The 17791-nt window shown below is 31.6% G+C and overlaps 1 pseudogene across 1 annotated transcript in view; it reads right to left on the bottom strand.

Annotated features, from left to right (window-relative positions):
• Positions 1 to 2885, bottom strand: part of LOC143242168 (techylectin-5A-like) — a 41999-nt pseudogene extending 39114 nt beyond the window's left edge. The window contains exon 1 of the transcript XR_013022522.1: positions 2511 to 2885. The product of XR_013022522.1 is annotated as a techylectin-5A-like (transcript). The remainder of the gene's footprint in view (positions 1 to 2510) is intronic.
• Positions 2886 to 17791: the final 14906 nt, after the last annotated feature.

Genomic DNA, 17791 nt, shown 5'->3' with positions numbered 1-17791 from the left:
ACATAACTTCAAAAAAAGGAAAATGTAGAAATCAAGTATAACTTTTATAATATAACTTCCTAATCTTCCTTGGGTTCTTTTGAATTTTTATTTTCCATAGAAAAAAAGCTGGTATCATAATTTCAAAAAAAGATTACACATTACTTTAACCCTTTCAACAAAAGTAAACCTGGTGTGAAAAACTGATTTGTTCTGACATCACCACAGGATGAGAAGAAACGTAATTTTAAATACACCTGTTTAAATAATGTATTACTTTAAACTACGTTGTATAATTAATTCCATTCATGGCAGGAATTTCTCTACTAGATATATGGGTTAAGTAATGATACCCAGAGGCATTCACATAGGAGGGACTGCAATTATCTTGCTCCAGCTTCAAACCAAGTAAGGAGCGAATAGTTCCCCTGAATAAAAAAAAATCTATGTTTACCAGATTAGGAAATTCATTAAATTATAATTCAGAAGAAATACGGTTCTTTTCTTAGTTATCACTTGGAAATATAAATGATTATCTTCTGATGGATGGATGTAAATATACAAAAGTTTCTGATCGTATTAATCTTGTTAGCCAAACGTAACCCAAGTTCAACAATATATTGAAGAAAATTGATAAATCCAGGACAAATGAGAAAACCAAGCTATTTATTAGATATACAAGATTGTTTGGTATTGGTGTTATTACATAATTTATTTTGTGAGTCAATATTTAATAATTGTTCAGATACCATAAAAGAGAGTTTATATATATTAATTGAAAAGGCGATAGATACGATGAGCTTGGTAATGTAAAACAATAATAATCATACGTTTTGTTTGCGAGTACATTGTTGTCTGGACGTTACTAATATATTTGATGTTACATTACACAAACCATCAGTATTTTTCTCTTCACTTTCACAGAGTATTGTTGAATCTGCGACACTCACGTGGTATATATAAAATTCGAGGCCTCTGTAGATAAAGTATTTATATAATAGGTTCGCAAGCGAAATTTAGACAAAGTACAAAATGAAGTGAAGCCACGTGCAATATAAACAGGAAAAAAAGAATTTAGCTAGCATGTGAGTTATTGGCCTTAATTAGTTATTAGCGTTATAACTGTAAACCATTGCAATAATTAAGTTAATAATACATATTTGTAACTTATTCTAAAGATGACACAGTATATACCACGCGGCTGGTACAGCAGGTTTTACCAGAAAATATTACATAGAACAATAAACCCAATTTAATTATTGTTAAATGTTATGTTAAAATAACTATCATCACTCTTTTCTTACCTGTAAATTATTAGATACACAGACTGTATATTTTATTTATATCATTATTATAATATTTTTATCATAAGAACATTTTTACAATATTTTAGTTTAGTTTTAGCTCATCTATACGATTTAAAATTTAACATTAATTTAATAAACTTACAAAACTAACGCTTAATTTTCAACTATTAATGATAGAATAAAACGAGAAAAGAAAGAAAACCACCTAATTAATCTTATGTTTATCAAAGAACTTTAAATAATGATTTGTAAAAACGTTCATTGACAGAAATTCCATATTTTAAATAGTACCATCATGGAACAATTATCTCAATTTGTACAACTGTACATCCTTCATACAAACCAAAACCATCATTCAACAAGATACAATTATAACATTGTATTGCTTTCTATTAATCCTATTTTATTATCTTACTGAAAATTATACTGACGGGAAACTTTTGGACAAGATGATTTTTGTGACAGATTTGTCATGGAGAAGAAAATATAGAAGGTTCTTTAATTTAATTACTTGTAACAACACTGTTATAGTGTAACAGTTTCTAAGTCCACCCAAGTGATGTTCTGTTCCTAGTGGTAGGGCAAATACGATTTTAGATTGTATATATAGAAATACAAGTCCAAAGAGATTATAATTTATTTGTAGATGTCACTGGTAAGGCTATTTTTGGAATACTGTGTTCAGTCTTTATCCACTTAACATCATTTTGTTAGAAATGGTCCAGAGAAGGGTTACTAGAATGGTGCTAGGAATGTAGGGGTTGTCATGTGAGGAAAGGATGAAATATCTTAAATTGTTTTCTCTTGAAAAAAGAAGAGTTAGGGAGAATTTAACTGAAGTGTTTAAAATTGTACAGGGAGTTAATAGTGTTGATGCATCATCGTTTTTAATACTTGATTTTGGTAAGGTAAGAGTTATTTTGTGATCAGACATTTTATTTTTATAACTAGGTAGTTGGTCTTTGGAATAGATTGACTTTGGATGTTGTAGAGGTATTAGTTTTTTAATGGATTTCAGAAAACGCTTGCTGTGTACATCAATGATTAGGGCAAACTTTAGGGATGTTATTACAATTAATTTATCAATACATTTTATTCAGTTTAGAGGCTGGAACAGCCGAGATGGACTATTAAGTTACATCTTGTCCCAAGGCGTTATGGTATGTTAACAGTCATTAATGAAAAGTATTGGCACTTCTAAATAAACTTCATATGAACTTTTACCTTTGGTTTTCAGGCTTTCCTTAGCCAGAGAAACGAAGACCTCAATGGACGCAACTATTTCGATTACACTGCACAATAATTTTTTTGAAAAGTTTTGCTTCCTGAAAAGTGTTTGCTGATTGTGACAGGTACCTGGTGGGTATGCACAAATATAGTTTTGGTTTTACTTCATCACGTAGGAACTCTGAGAAATAGACAGTTAACTGTTTACCGGCAATAACGTATTTAATTGCGTTTATGTTTCTAATACGCTATTAAGTTCAACATAATTAAAAGTGTTTTATTCCTGATTTTCGTTTGTATTCAATGTCCGGGGCATCACGTTGCAGTGTCCAACAGTATTCAGCAAGCATTGACGAATTCCAGTTGCCCTGATATCGTTTTTCCTTTGCAGCAATATCCTGGTAAAACTGAAGATTTTGATAAAACGTTACGTGATAGGCAAATTTGGAAGTGATTTTCGTAATCAGCAGCCAAAATCTATAAAGAACACCCAACACTGTTCAAGAAGCAAAAATTTGTTGTGCAGTGTTATTGACGTCTCTTCATAATGTTTCTGGACGGTATCTGATCCAAAACTTGGACCAACCTAGAAAACAAACCAAATAAAGACGAATGTTATCATTTTTAAAGACTTATTTTTCTTGTTGCTGTCAAATAAAGAACATTATATAAATAGTTCTAACAGACAAAATACAGAAAAGTTTACGAAATGTATAAAGTTAATAAACTGGTGATATTATTAGAAAACAGAACATTTGTGGTAAGTAACATAAAACCACTACAAAATATGAAGGTCTTACCGATCGTAGTTCTGATATATAGTTGATACAATTAACATTTAATATGGATTTTTAATTTTGTTTTAGATACCTGGAGTTTGTAAGGAGGGTTTTATAAAACGATAACACTGTATATCATTAATGACATAATTAGGGTTAGATTAATTTAATGTGTAAAAACAAAGGTAAGTCATTTAAATATACAGAAATAACATAACCTGTCTGATCTATGTAGGAAGAAACAATAACAAGATTAACATTGATATATAGTCATGTGAAAAAGTTAGGACACCCTATGAAAGCCTGTGTATTTTTGCAACATTTTTGGAAAAATAGATATTTAATCTCAATTTTAACAATACTGAGAGATTGTGGGAATATAACTGAACAATAACAATCAAAACTGAAGAAAATACTTCTCAAGGTTCTCTGTAAATGTAATTCTACAAAAATGCATGTTCTAACTAAGGAAAAGTTAGGACACCCCCACATTTATTCAAACTTAAAATGGCTCAACTCAGCATTTTGAATGAGGCTTGCTCTATTTAAACTTCAGACATTGAGTTTTGTGTGCTCCTGACTGTTGAAACGAGATTGAACACCATTGTGAGTCAGGAGTTTAAAAAGATCTCAAAAGATTTTGAAATTAGCCATTCCACTGTCCGGAAAATAGTCAACAAGTGGAGGGCTTTCAAAACAACTGCCAAGATGCCCAGGTCTGGTTGTCCAAGCAAGTTCACCCCGAGAACAGACCACACGATGCTAAAAGAGGTCATCAAAGACCCTAACATGTCATCACGGAACCTACAGCAGGCTCTGGCTACTGTTGATGTGAAAGTACATGCCTCTACAATCAGAAAGAGACTGCACAAGTTTAACTTGCATGGGAGGTGTGAAAGGAGGAAACCTTTGCTCTCCAAAGAGAATGTAGACAAAGACCAGGACTTCTGAAATAATGTTCTTTGGACAAATGAGTCCAAAATTGAATTATTTGGACACCAGAACAGAGGACATGTATTGCGCAAACCAAACACAGCATTCCAGGAAAAGAACCTCACACCAAATGTGAGGCATTGAGGTGGAAGTGTCATGGCTTGGGGCTCCTTCGTTACAGCAGGACCTGGACAGCTCACGATCATAGAATCCACCATGAATTCTATTGTGTATCAGAAGGTGCTTGATGATCGTGTGAGACCATCTGTACGAAAATTAAAGCTGAAGGGGAACTGGACCCTACAACACGACAATGACCCAAAACATACCAGTAAATCCACAAAGGACTGGCTCAAAACTAAGAAATGGAGAGTCCTGAAATGGCAGAGTCAAAGCCCAGATCATAATACCATTGAGATGTGGTGGGGTGACTTGAAACAGGCTGTACATGCAAGAAACCCCTCAAACATGTCACAGCTGAAAAAATTTTGCATTGAGGAGTGGGGCAAACTTTTTTCAGACCGATATCAGAGACTGGTAGATGGCTACAAGAAGCGTCTCACGGCAGTTATTTCAGCCAAAGGGGGTAACACTAGCTATTAGGGGGCAGGGTGTCCTAACTTTTTCTTCAGTTAGAATATGCATTTTGTGGAATTAAATTTACAGAATACATTGAAAAGTCTTTTATTGAGTTTTAATTGTTTAGTTATATTCCTATAATCTCTCAGTATTGTTAAAATTGAGATTAAATATTTATATATCCAAAAATGTTACAAAATACACAGGTTTTCATAGGGTGTTCTAACTTTTCACATGATTGTGTACTTGGATCTTCTCGTTGCACACGTACGTGGACAACAAGAATTTAGTTACATTGTTCATCAGAGTTATATGATGTAGAAGTGTATTACGTCCAGTTTTTACTATAACGGAAAGAAAAACAACAACGAATCGACTCTAACATTCTCTTAAACCACAATTCTTCTAATAAAGTACTTTATTTTAAAACCAAATATTTCCATTCTCCCTGACACTGATTAAGTTTCAATGTAGATTTTTCTGAAATAATATTTGTAGGTTTAAATACTCAGTAACGTCTAATATTTCTTCCACAGACTGTGGTTTAGTGGTAAGTCTGAGGAACTATAAAGTGAGTTTCGATACCATAGGTGGAAAGACCACACCACACGTAGCCTATTGTAAAATTTTGTGTCAAACAAGAAAACAAACAAACCTTCTTCAGATGACGTAGAATTAGTAGTCACAACACAACAAATTTAAAAATTTAATTAACACTTAAATCATAGACAATATCCATCAGTTGTCAACAATATCAAAATAAACTTACTTCTTAAAACGAATTTTTGTTGGTATAACTGCCGTTAGTAACTGATGTCTTTCAAAATAATATGACGTTTCAATTTTAGACAATAACGAACAGAAGTCTTTGTTAAAGTCTCGTGAACTTAAGTTGTTTTAATTTGTGTTCTCTCTCTAATAGCGAGCTTAGAGTCACGCGATCGCTTTACGCATCTATTATTGATATTACATATACTAATAAATAAACCTCAACAAATTATACTTTAAACCAGTGATTTTCAATGGGATCCACCACTTTAACACTCACGGGAAGAATTTCAAGTCGAATGGAAGGAAGTTTGGCTAGCAGAGGGTTATATACTTTCACAAACCTTTCCTTGGACGCAACATGCAGGTTTAATTCACCGTCCTTGAAACCCGAGCCAGACGTTGTTTGCTACCATCTGGTTAGCGACAGGTCAACTACACTCATGACTGGTGTGCCGTGGCGTAAACAGTCCTGTGTTTTCTTGTTATTTCTTCAGGTTTTATTCCAGTATCAGTAATTTGTACTATACATATGTATTCAGTATTGAGTGATCTATGAGGTGATGTTATGTTATTAGCCTGACACACCATAAAAACCTGCTAAATTACTAAAATCTAAGTTTTCTGGCGGTGTGTATCTTATAACATAGTGGAATAATGTTTTTGTAAACATGGGATCGTGGGTGTACATACCGGCAGTTTTCGTGATTTTATGGATATCATGGTAGCAAATGATTCTTATATATGTCTCATATCCACATGTAGCTAGTTGTGGGCCACTGTTCTATTTAGAATTAATATTAGTAATTATATTCAGAATTAATACACTGTGTGTTATATTTACAATTCATTTACTTATAGTCTATACAGAATCATCAGTATTTTGTATTTAGAACCAATTTTCAATGGTCGTGTTTAAAATTGATACATTTTATATTGTATATAAAAATGTATATACACAATAATTAAGATACTCCAAATAACATTTATTGAGGTTGGTCTTATTTTTAAATATCCTAATAATCTTTGAATTAAGACAGAATAATTTTTCAATAGCAGGTTACTGATAATGCAGATGATGTCATGTTTTATATTTAAATACTAGAAATCACTTAGTTATTTTATTATCTATACCAAAAAAATAAAAAAAAATTATTAAAAATTAAGACTTACGGTGCTGAGGAAAAGTCAGCACGCGCGTCCAAAAATCTACTTAGTTAATATAATTGTGGTATGTACCACGTTTATCACTTTGGTTACTATAGTTATTCATATTTAGTAAATTTACTGCCATGTATTAAAGACAACTGTAGACAGCTGAAATATATATTGAATTACTTAAACTTAGTACTGTACATTATACAAACATAGATAATTTTATGTGTAATTTTGAATGTCGCAGGTTTTGGCTAAATGTCTAGAGAACAGATGTATTAATACCTTTCCTTTCTTCTGCAATAATTTTTAGGGGTACTTTAATGTACTTAAGATATTTACGTATTAAAACTGATAATGTTATAGTGGTTTTCGTTGGCTTTAGTTGTGAAAGTGTATTTATTGCTTCACTCATGAAGTTTCTGAATCCATGAAAACTTGAGAATTTAATTATTATTAACATTTGTATCAACTAAAAATACTGTATTTAAAACTTTATTATGTTGTTTTTTAACATAATTCAACTAATTTTAACTTACACATAAACAGAATTATCTGAAGGTTGTGATAATTGGTCTGTAACAAAGTTAGAAAGTGTAATAACATTTAAAAAATGAATTTATCAGCTTATTTATCTATCGGTGTTTTCTTGTCAAGATTTTGAGGATGCATTTGTGTGAAAATACCTGGAGTGAATTTTATTTCTGGTTGTTTATTAGTTCACAGGACTATGAAAGATGACAGGGATTTATCTTTATTTTATTGTTTTTATAGTTTCATTTGTTCATATCAATGATTGCATCAAGTCGCTTTTACTACGTTTTCACGTGACTTTCCGTTATTCATATTGATAATTTATGTCCTTTATTGAGGATGAATGATATATTTAAATGTATAAAACAAGAAAAGGTATAATTTGTTTATATTTTCATAATGATAAAGAGTTCTTTTATGTTTCATTTTAACACATTTAAGGTTGGTGATTTCAAAGGATAAACTAAACGAGCAAAACCGAGTTTACGTGATGGAAGAAAGAAAAGAAAATATTTAGCTGGGACTGATTTACAGTTTTATTTATAGTATGATTACTTAAGATATTTAGCTAGGACTGATTTACAGTTTTTATTTATGGTATGATTACTTAAGATATTTAGCTAGGACTGATTTACAGTGTTTATTTATGGTATGATTACTTAACTTGTTCGTCAGTATGAAACTAAGAATAAATGATGTTAGTCAGTCAATATTTGGACATGTTCACGTTGAGCAAGTTGTCTTCGTTCCATTGGTTCCACTAGTTTAGTACATCGCTGTAATCAACACCGGTAACGACGATTCTCAGGTTAGTACAGTACACACTGAACTATTTCAGTAAATTGTTTCTCATGTTGATGCTTCGTTCAAAATTCTTGGTTCAACATTTGCTCCACCAATAATATATACTGTCACGGTCAGTCTCACTATTCGTTTGAGAACGAGTGGCTGGTAATGACTAAGGTGCCTCTATTCTTTCGCTGCTAAATTACGGACGGCTGGTGGAGATAGTTCTCGTGTAGCTTTGAGCCAATTTAAAACAAATCAGTAGTTTATTTAGACAAATTTGATTAACTTAACGAATTCTGCAAAGTTTGGTTTAAAGTGGAGAAACTTTGGAACGAGGTGCCGAAGATTGCATTCTGAAAGAAAGCAAATGTCAGCGTTGATTTTTATTAGTCCCATTTTTCTTTGATAGATTGTTTAGGCAGAGAATTCATGATGAAACTTTGTAGAATGGACGTAAGCTTTCTAGATGTTGTCTAGCAGGGTTTTCTGTGGACAGTACGGCTGTGTGTATTGATAAAGTGGAAGCCCAAATGATCTCTGATCGACTGAGATGGTCACAAGCATTAGAGATACATATTGTAAAATCATATAGTTTGGCACTTTTACTTTGAAAGTAATTTTAGAGGCAGCTCTGGCCATTCGACTACCTTTAACATCTAGCATAATTTCTAACTAGTCAAAATTTATGACCTTACAATTTCAGTTTTGCCTTTTACTATTTCACATGAAATTATTTTCAGCTCGATAACAGTATCTTATTTTCATTTTTTATTTTATTTATTTTTCATCTTTTTATCTTATTCTTATTTTAACTATGGAGAGCAGTCACCTTCCCATAACAGATGTTGGACATTGTGGGCTTGAGAACCCACATTTTGCTCTCCTAATTTCTAATCTTTTGTGAGACTAGTGAATTGGAGGCTAAGACTGATAGAGGGTGTATCCCCACTGCAATATGGGGTCCTACTTTATCAGTCACCTCCAAAGCATAGGTTACATTTTATAATCCCACATTGTAGTTTGTACATTAGGATCCTTTTAAAGATGTTTTGTTTATGGCTTAAAAAATTATGATTATAGTTAATCAGAGGCTGGGATTTGCTGTTTTTAATGCAGTCCTTCCTCATGATTTTGTTTAGTCACTTGGCTTCATTTGGATGTAATTATTTAATTTCATTAATATATATAACACACACACACAGAGAGAGAGAGTTATACTTAGATAATATAAATTACATAAGAACCAATTTATGGTTCTTCAGCTCATGACAACAACAAAGCCAATGCTTCTATTTTGACATTGTGTTAAAAATATGTCATTATACGAAATAACTTATTGATATGAAGTTATATTGTGAGTTATGACAAACATCATGGCTGTTGCCAATTTAAAATGAAAGTATAATATACTATCACTCACCTATAAAGATGAAGAGCATGAACCCAATTAATTTACGCATTATATTGTTTTGTTTTTTTTAACATTCTGATTTTGAAATTTGTTATTGGTTCAGTGACAAGACTTTTATAAGCAGAGGAAGACTATAAGGCCTAAAAATTAATCCAAAAATCTTGCCAAATATACTTATATTTAATACATATTTTAGATTATTTGACCAGTCATGTGACTGGCATGCCAACTTTTTAATGTAGCAGTCCTTTGGACTTGAGGTATGTGATTGTGTTTGAGAACAATACCACACAAATTTTGCTTCAGGTGTATTTAATTGCTCATAAATATTTCATTATTGCTTGCATACTAAAACATGTTAGAAATCATTCATGCAACTTATTCAGTGATTGTGATGAGTGGTATTTTCGTATCTCAAATAATACACCTGGGCCGTTCCATGTCAAATCATCCAGATTTTGAAAAATTTTCCAGGTGACTCCCTCAGAATGTCTTGAAAAAATTCGCATGTCCTCATCTACCCATATAATGAAAAACTGCCAAAGCTTAGATCAATATCTGTAATAACTGATCTGTTATATTGTAACCTGTTATTACAATATCTGTAATAACTGTTATCTGGATAACATGAAATTTCATTCCTTAACAAATATATATAACCTAGGGTGTTCCAAATTTGGAAGTGGTGTGAATTCCAATTTATATTCACATAATTCTGCTAAAGAAGCATAATTTACCTCTATATGTTGACTAGAAGTGAATGAAGGATTTATAAAATGCTATTATTGATTTTATTGATAATATTATTGATTTTTATTATAAACAAGCTAATTGCTAGGATAATCTTATTTTAAAATAAATATGCCACTAAAAATACAAAGATAAGCCATCCAAACCTAGATATTAACAGAGAAAAGAAATGTCCCTCCTTGATCACCTTATATCCCAGTTACCACAAACAAGACTGTAGACTCTTAAGTTTGTCATTAGGAATTTGTGAGTCAATTTTAATGTTTAAAATCCGAAGTACAGATGAATTAAAGAGAAAGTTCCTGTCCACAAGAACATAGTTCAAAGATGGTCATTGTGAATCAGCCCAGGCACTTCTAAGTTTTGTCTGGTAAACAAGTAATAGTTATTTGAGAGAATCGGATGAACGATACCCACGCATATCTCAGAATATATAAAGGTGTTATAATATATTATACGTATGACCAACATAGGTGAAAAGTTCTGTTTCAGGTATTATAATCCAGTTTGGAAAAAGGAGTAACACACGAATTAAATGTTGTGGCATAAATCTAACGAATTTTAAGAATGTACAGTTATTTTATAGCTCAGTTTTACTTTATTACGCCCACAGTGCAGAATTTCGCAACATGGGTACTCGAAATCAATGTTTTTAAATGTATTTCTCATTTACTTTCCATGTTTTAAGAAATATAAATAAAATGTAAATCTTAATCAGTAAATAGTAATATAGATATGTGTATTTATAGAGTAACGTACGGAAGCCAAAGCAGTGCACTTGTCCCCCAGTGACTCAGCGGTATGTATGCGGACTTACAATGCTAAAAACCGGGTTTTGATACCCGTGGTGGGCAAAACACAGATAGCCCATTGTGTAGCTTTGTGCTTAATTCAAAACAACAACAGTGCACTTTTGTAGGCTAATACAGAGTTAGGCCCACTGCATTTATGTTATTGTCTAAACTGAGGTAAAGTTAACACCACATTATACAACATTCAAAACTTGACGACTTTAAAACAAGAAAGTAGTAAATTATATAAGTAAATGTCCAAATAACACCATCATACACATATGATGCGAAATTCGACGGACATCAAATAGATGAGCAGTAGTACTGAAACACCTGCAATGTCAGAACATACAATGTTTATTGGACCAGCGCAACTTTGAACTATATAATAAATATTTTCACACAATTTAATTACAGTTTTATTACCCTTGGAAATTTCTTTGCCAAGTGTTGAAGGAAATATGAGCTGCTTAATCCAATATTGTGTTCTCTGTGTAAGAAAGATACTTTTCTGTTCTGCACGAGCCGCCTTGCTCTTCAGAAGTGTTGTATTACGTCGCGCTGCACAAAGACGGTCAGAGATTTCAGTTTTATTTACAGTAGGTTTAACTTTAGGTGTTGAAAGTAAAATAAACAAAAAAATATTGTTGGATATGTTTAATAGTTGAAATTCTCAGGGTACATTGGTCAGTAACAATAAGTATGTCAAAACAACGTACTTTATTGGCTGATGCAGTGTAATAGTTACCTACTCCTAATATTACTGTATTTGTAATTCTATCATGCAACAGAATAGAATACAAACAATAAAATGGCGTAACTTTACAATTATGTAATTTTTAGTTTAATTTCTTCTTAATAAACATTTCTTTAGAATAATGAAAACAACAATAAACATTATGGTGAGAATCAAGCACTTTTCTGTGGCACATCAAATGGAAGTTAAATCACACCTTATGTAAAAATACGAAAATAACGTAAATAGATAGTACTAATATATTTCTTCACAAACCATGTGCATATAAATCAAATTTATGATAGAACTGAAATTAACAGAAAAAATCACTGTATCAGAGGGACCATTCCTTTAATTGATAACAGATATGAGAATGGAATAATCCATTTAGCAGACCAGGGTATCCAACAAATTCCACAAATGATATAAAATTATTGCTTTTCATATTAATTTTTACAGTTTCTAATAAGCACTTATTAATAATAATCAAATTTCTGTTCGTCAAAACCAAAAAAAGTTCATGCATATTAAAAAGCAAAACTACAATTTTTTGAAAACAATGATATGTAACAAAACCACATTTATCCTGACACCTTCCTGTAGAAATCTCCTTAAAAGTACAATAACTGTTTTTTTTTTAACTACGAATTTCACTGTTCATATTTTCGAAAATGTTTTCACATAATTTTATGTATTATTGAAACTTCACAATATAATATTTCAGATATATTTATTGTAAATATTTTTAAACAACAACAAAAAATGTCCACAAGTTTCTTAGTTCATAATTAGTATTCAGTGTACAGATATAAATGTTTAAGTTATATTTATGAAAAGGTTATATTATTGAGTATCATGTATTATACATTTGTCAAATACTAAACTTATATACCTTGTTTCCTTTTCTATAAATCGTAACTCAATGCTTCTAGAGGTCTTTCTGTCTTTCTTTTTTCTCTGTCATTTTGGCCACGCCCTTGCTGTTTAGTTTTCAATTAAAAAGTTAAATTTCTTCTTTGAAAGTGGTAACTTCTTTAGATCAGTATCTTATGAGCTTATTTTACGTTACGGTCTCAACAGTTTGAGGTAACTATCTCTTATCATTTAAATATATATAAAATCATCCTTTAGATTTCCTTATGTTTCCTGCTTTCACCTGCTGGTGAGTTCTGTCGTTAAAAGTAATAATCTAAAGGCCTTTTATTTATACATTTTTTTAGTTTAATGCTCTTGTGAGATATTTCAGTTGGACAACTCATCATGGCAGCAATTACGCCGTCAGGTGAAAATATGAATATCGAGTTGAATGTGTTAGACTTAAAACATAAAACGGTGTTAGTTCGTACAGAAGGAATGAATTTTGAAGAAGTTTTTGAGGTCTGAAAACTGTCGATTCTGAAGAACATGAAATTACGTTTAAAGAACTAACTGAGGTACAAATATGCATGAATATGGGTATTAAATGTGGAGAAAAATTATTACCAACCAGTGAACTGTGAATGTAGTGGTGACACTGTTCATATTCAATGTACCACCATATATTAACAATGACCAGATAGTTAACAACTGAAGAATTTGGATACCAATGTAGACAATATAGAACTGACAAAAATACACCAGAATAAAATAAAGGACGTGTATATCGAAACTAGAATATTTCGTGTAGTGTGTCCACCAGGCAAATCGTTATTAACGTATGTGGTAAAATTAATTGATGCATTATGTCGTGTTGTTTATTACAACATTAAACATAACGACCAACATAAAATCTGTTATTTATGTATATATGAAAATCGTCTGTCTAGTGATTGCCCTGAATTTTAGTGCTACATCTATCATAAACAAGGACATATGGACATAACTATTATTGTATGACGTTTAACACACAAAATCTTGAAAACCTTCGCTCAAAGTGTTCATAGTCAGAGGTAGTGTTTCGCATGTGGAAGGCCGTGACCTTGAACTAGTTGGAATACAGGAAGACGAACCTATAGAGAACGCAAATAATATTAATAATGACACTGATAGAACAAATCGAGGAAGTATTGAGGGTATTGAAATTAAAACGTTGAATGATATAAAAACAGATTGGTGATATCTCTAACGAACAGGACACCTTCTGAGAAGAAACAGAGGTACTTTCTTCACTTACAGAAAACAAGGAAAGACTAATGGACAGGGCCGAGAATAATGTAACAAATACTGTATTGGAGCTTTACAAATCTTCAGTCTCATTTATCGGAAAAGAGTAAGAACGACGAAGATTCAAACAACATCAATGAGGATTTTGATACCAGTGATGAAACAAATAAACGAATGAAAAGACTTAAAATCACCAAGGATGAGATGGCTCTGAAAAAGAAGTTAATTAATTTTACGCAATAACAATGCCCTACCTCGATACATAGTGGTCCGCATAGGAACATTCAATCTTATTGGAATAAAAAGTAAGTATATCATAAATAGATTGAAACATTAGTTTTTTGTCTTTGCGATATAACATCTTATGTGTATGAGAAACACACTGGGACAATGATGATATTCCAGAGCTTAAAAACATATGGAATGTTAATAAGTGTAAGATTTTTTTGTGTTAATGGTAGAAATGGGGTGTTTATATTATTTCGAAAAAAATATGGATATTACAGTTAATAATCTATATAATGAAAATAACAATGGTCGTATATTGGTTATAGACTTTATAATACAGGACGCACCAAAATCTGTATGGAGCATTTATAGCCCGAATGTTTATCATACGCGATACGTATTTTTTCAAGAATTACTGATAAAACTACCTAAAACAACATGATAGTCCTGGTGGGGAATTTCAATTATGTTTTGGAAACCCATGTGGACAAAGATTCTCTGACTTATCATGATGATAGATCCCGCATTAGTTTGATAGATTGCATGAGATAACGTAAATTAGTGGATGTATGTAGAAAATTTCATCCCACGGAGACACAATATACATGGAAAGGAATCTATCAATATAAAATTATTCACTCGAAGATAGATAAAAGTTTACTTTCCAATAACAACACATATTGTGCGAAATCAATGATGCCTAAAGTAAATGCAAAATACTTATTTTTCTCTTCAAACATTGTTTTTGTGACTTGGGTAATAAAATTTTCAAATTTCCCCATTTTCCAGAACATTCCAGGTAGATTCACTGCTGAGTAGCTGATAGAGAATTTTGTCGAACTTTATGGAATGTTGTAGAACTTACAAGAATTTTCAAGAACCTTTTACAATTTTGTCAAACTTTCTACAGTAATATACACAGGAGCTCACCTCTCACCATTTCAGTTTAGTTTTAGCTGCCTAAGTGAACACATAGACCTATCTGATTTTATCAGAGATGGCATCAAACAGATGAAAGCATTCTCCAGACACATTCTGCTAAGTATGTGACCAAGTTATCAAGACAGGAGCGAAAAAGTACTCTGTGACAGCATTTGCCATGAAGTATGATGAGTACGGCTGGAAGGTTATCGGAGACTTCAAAATGGTGGCATTCCTGATCGGTCTCCAAGGAGGCTTTACCAAGTTTCCCTGTTATATTTGCATTTGGGATAGTAGGGACACTGCACCGTAGTACAATAGAAAGCATTGGCTTCACGGACCGAGTTCTCTGTGGAGAGGCACAATATCAAGTGTGAGCCACGAGTGGACCTTCAGAAGGTGTTGTTCCCACCATTGCACGTAAAATTGGGTGTTTGAAAAGTCATCTGATACAAAGGGAAACGAGTATGACCTTACTCAGATATATTTAGTAAATATTTTAAAAGTATGGTACAGGCTCTCTATATCTACCTGAACGACTCATCTGATCTAAATATATCTAGTCATAAATGCGCTGATTTCTCTTCTCTCTTTCTACAACATAGGCTTACAACTACTAAAGATGTTTCTTTCTCTGCACGAGAACAGCTAACACAGGTGTGTGTACTTCTACATGAGATCATGTATATGTCTAAATTGACAAATACTTTGTTATAACATCTAAACATTCCTACGATACGGAACTTACAAAATCAGTAATATTATAACCAGATAATGATTGGAGGATAGATATAATTACAGTTTTATTACACCTATGGATACCCTTGAGAAATATTCCTTCTCACACATTAGGAAGTCCGACAACGGTTTATGTCACGTTTCAGGTAGACGACTCCTTGAAATAACTGGAATCTTAAACTGAGTAAGTTTCAGTTGATCACACACAACAACTACGGGAAGTGAGAAAGATATAATTTAATTGTGATGAATGATCGACTCATTTGAAGACAGAATTATCTAAGCTGAAAAGTGAGACTACAAAATATTTGTAACGTAAAGAGGTTATCTGCACCATCTGCGTGGTAAAGCAGCCTCTGTGATGGTCTCATCATATTATGTATGACTTATTATAAGAGAATAAAATGAACTTATTAACCCTCTTTGTGAGCCTTTTTTAAGGTTATAACAACTTTCCCTTTGATTATAAGTGATATTTTAAACTTAATTTCCAGTGACTTCAACGTCATGACAAACCCAAGTGGAACTAAGTACCATTTTCTTGTATCTATTTATTACAAAAAATTCTCTTTCTCTATTACGGCTTTGAAATGTTTGTTTTTTAAAATATATTTTTGATGTTAATAACATGTAATTGAACAATTATCTAATAATTGAAATTGTTTCATATTTTATTTAAAAAATACTGCTATTGTGTTGAAACCAAATATGGAAATATCCTTAAATTAAAATCAATAAAAGTAACAATTTTTGTATTAATATTTAATGGTATAAATCTTGTTTCTCATAAATTGAAAAAAAAGTATATATTTGCAAATGGTTTGTTCGCAATTATACTATAAAGTATAACATAATTACGTACATATTTTGAATTTTCCTGTTTGTTCATTTCAGTATGTATAAACATGGTAGAGGTATTAAACTTGACGGGATGTAAATTTTTTGTTTGTTTTGAAGTTCGCGCAAAAGCTAAAGAGAAAGTTATGTTATTTAATGTAAATAATATATTTTTGTTCTTTCGTAAAGGGACTCATATATGTGAAAGGAAAGATAGAATTGATTTTAAAATATTGTTATAACAAGTTAGAGGAAAAATAACATTAAAGAAAAAACATATTTGTGTGAGCTTCAATTATAATAATTTATCCGTCTAGTAATATATATATATATATATATATATAATTCGTCTGCATAGCTTACACCAGACACATATCTGTGTTTATTTTATGTACTATCGTAACTTACCACTGAACTATTAATAGTAAACACTGTTGTTACATAGAGTATAAAATCACGAAATTAAACAAATCATATTCAGAAAGATCTAAAAAGGGTTGAACACTTGCTAATAAAAATCAGAAGAATTAAGTTTTTATAGTAAATGTCTCTGCAAACAGATCCACTCACTTTCATTCCTTAGAATCATATATACATGATACATATAAAACCTTTAGAGTTACATTATTCTGTATAGCGCAATTACAATTCAGACATTTCTTATAAATTGTTAAGTTAGTACAAAGTAAACATCAAATTAAATCCTTCTGAACGTTTGGGTGAAATAAAACCTCGTTTAACAAAGGATAGAAAACTGTGTTTCCATTTATTTATATGCAAAAACGGCTCGTTTGGGCTGAGAAAACACTTTTACATAGAAGAGCGAACAACATTATTTATAAAATACAATGTGATAACTGCCACGACTTCTATATTGGAAATTAGAAAAATGGAAACCAGATTCAAAGAACATAAAAAGTCACCTTCACACGTTCTCGAACACTGCAAGTCAAATAAACACAACATAACCATAGAAAACACTCAAATACTAAATAAAGAAACAAACATAAACAAACGCAAAATTAAAGAAGCCTTACTTATACAACAACTTAAACCCAAAATAAACCAATATAAAGGAACGCCTTTATACCTATATTAATAAAATAAAATAAATAAAATTATATATTCAAACATCTAATACCGCCCTCTACATTTCGACACACAGTTACACAACCCCTTTCAAACAT

Source organism: Tachypleus tridentatus, chromosome 1 (assembly GCF_004210375.1).
Source record: "Tachypleus tridentatus isolate NWPU-2018 chromosome 1, ASM421037v1, whole genome shotgun sequence".
In the NCBI taxonomy this organism is placed as follows: domain Eukaryota; kingdom Metazoa; phylum Arthropoda; class Merostomata; order Xiphosura; family Limulidae; genus Tachypleus; species Tachypleus tridentatus.
Note: the sequence above shows the minus strand (reverse complement) of the source record. Positions and strands in the feature narration are given on the sequence as shown.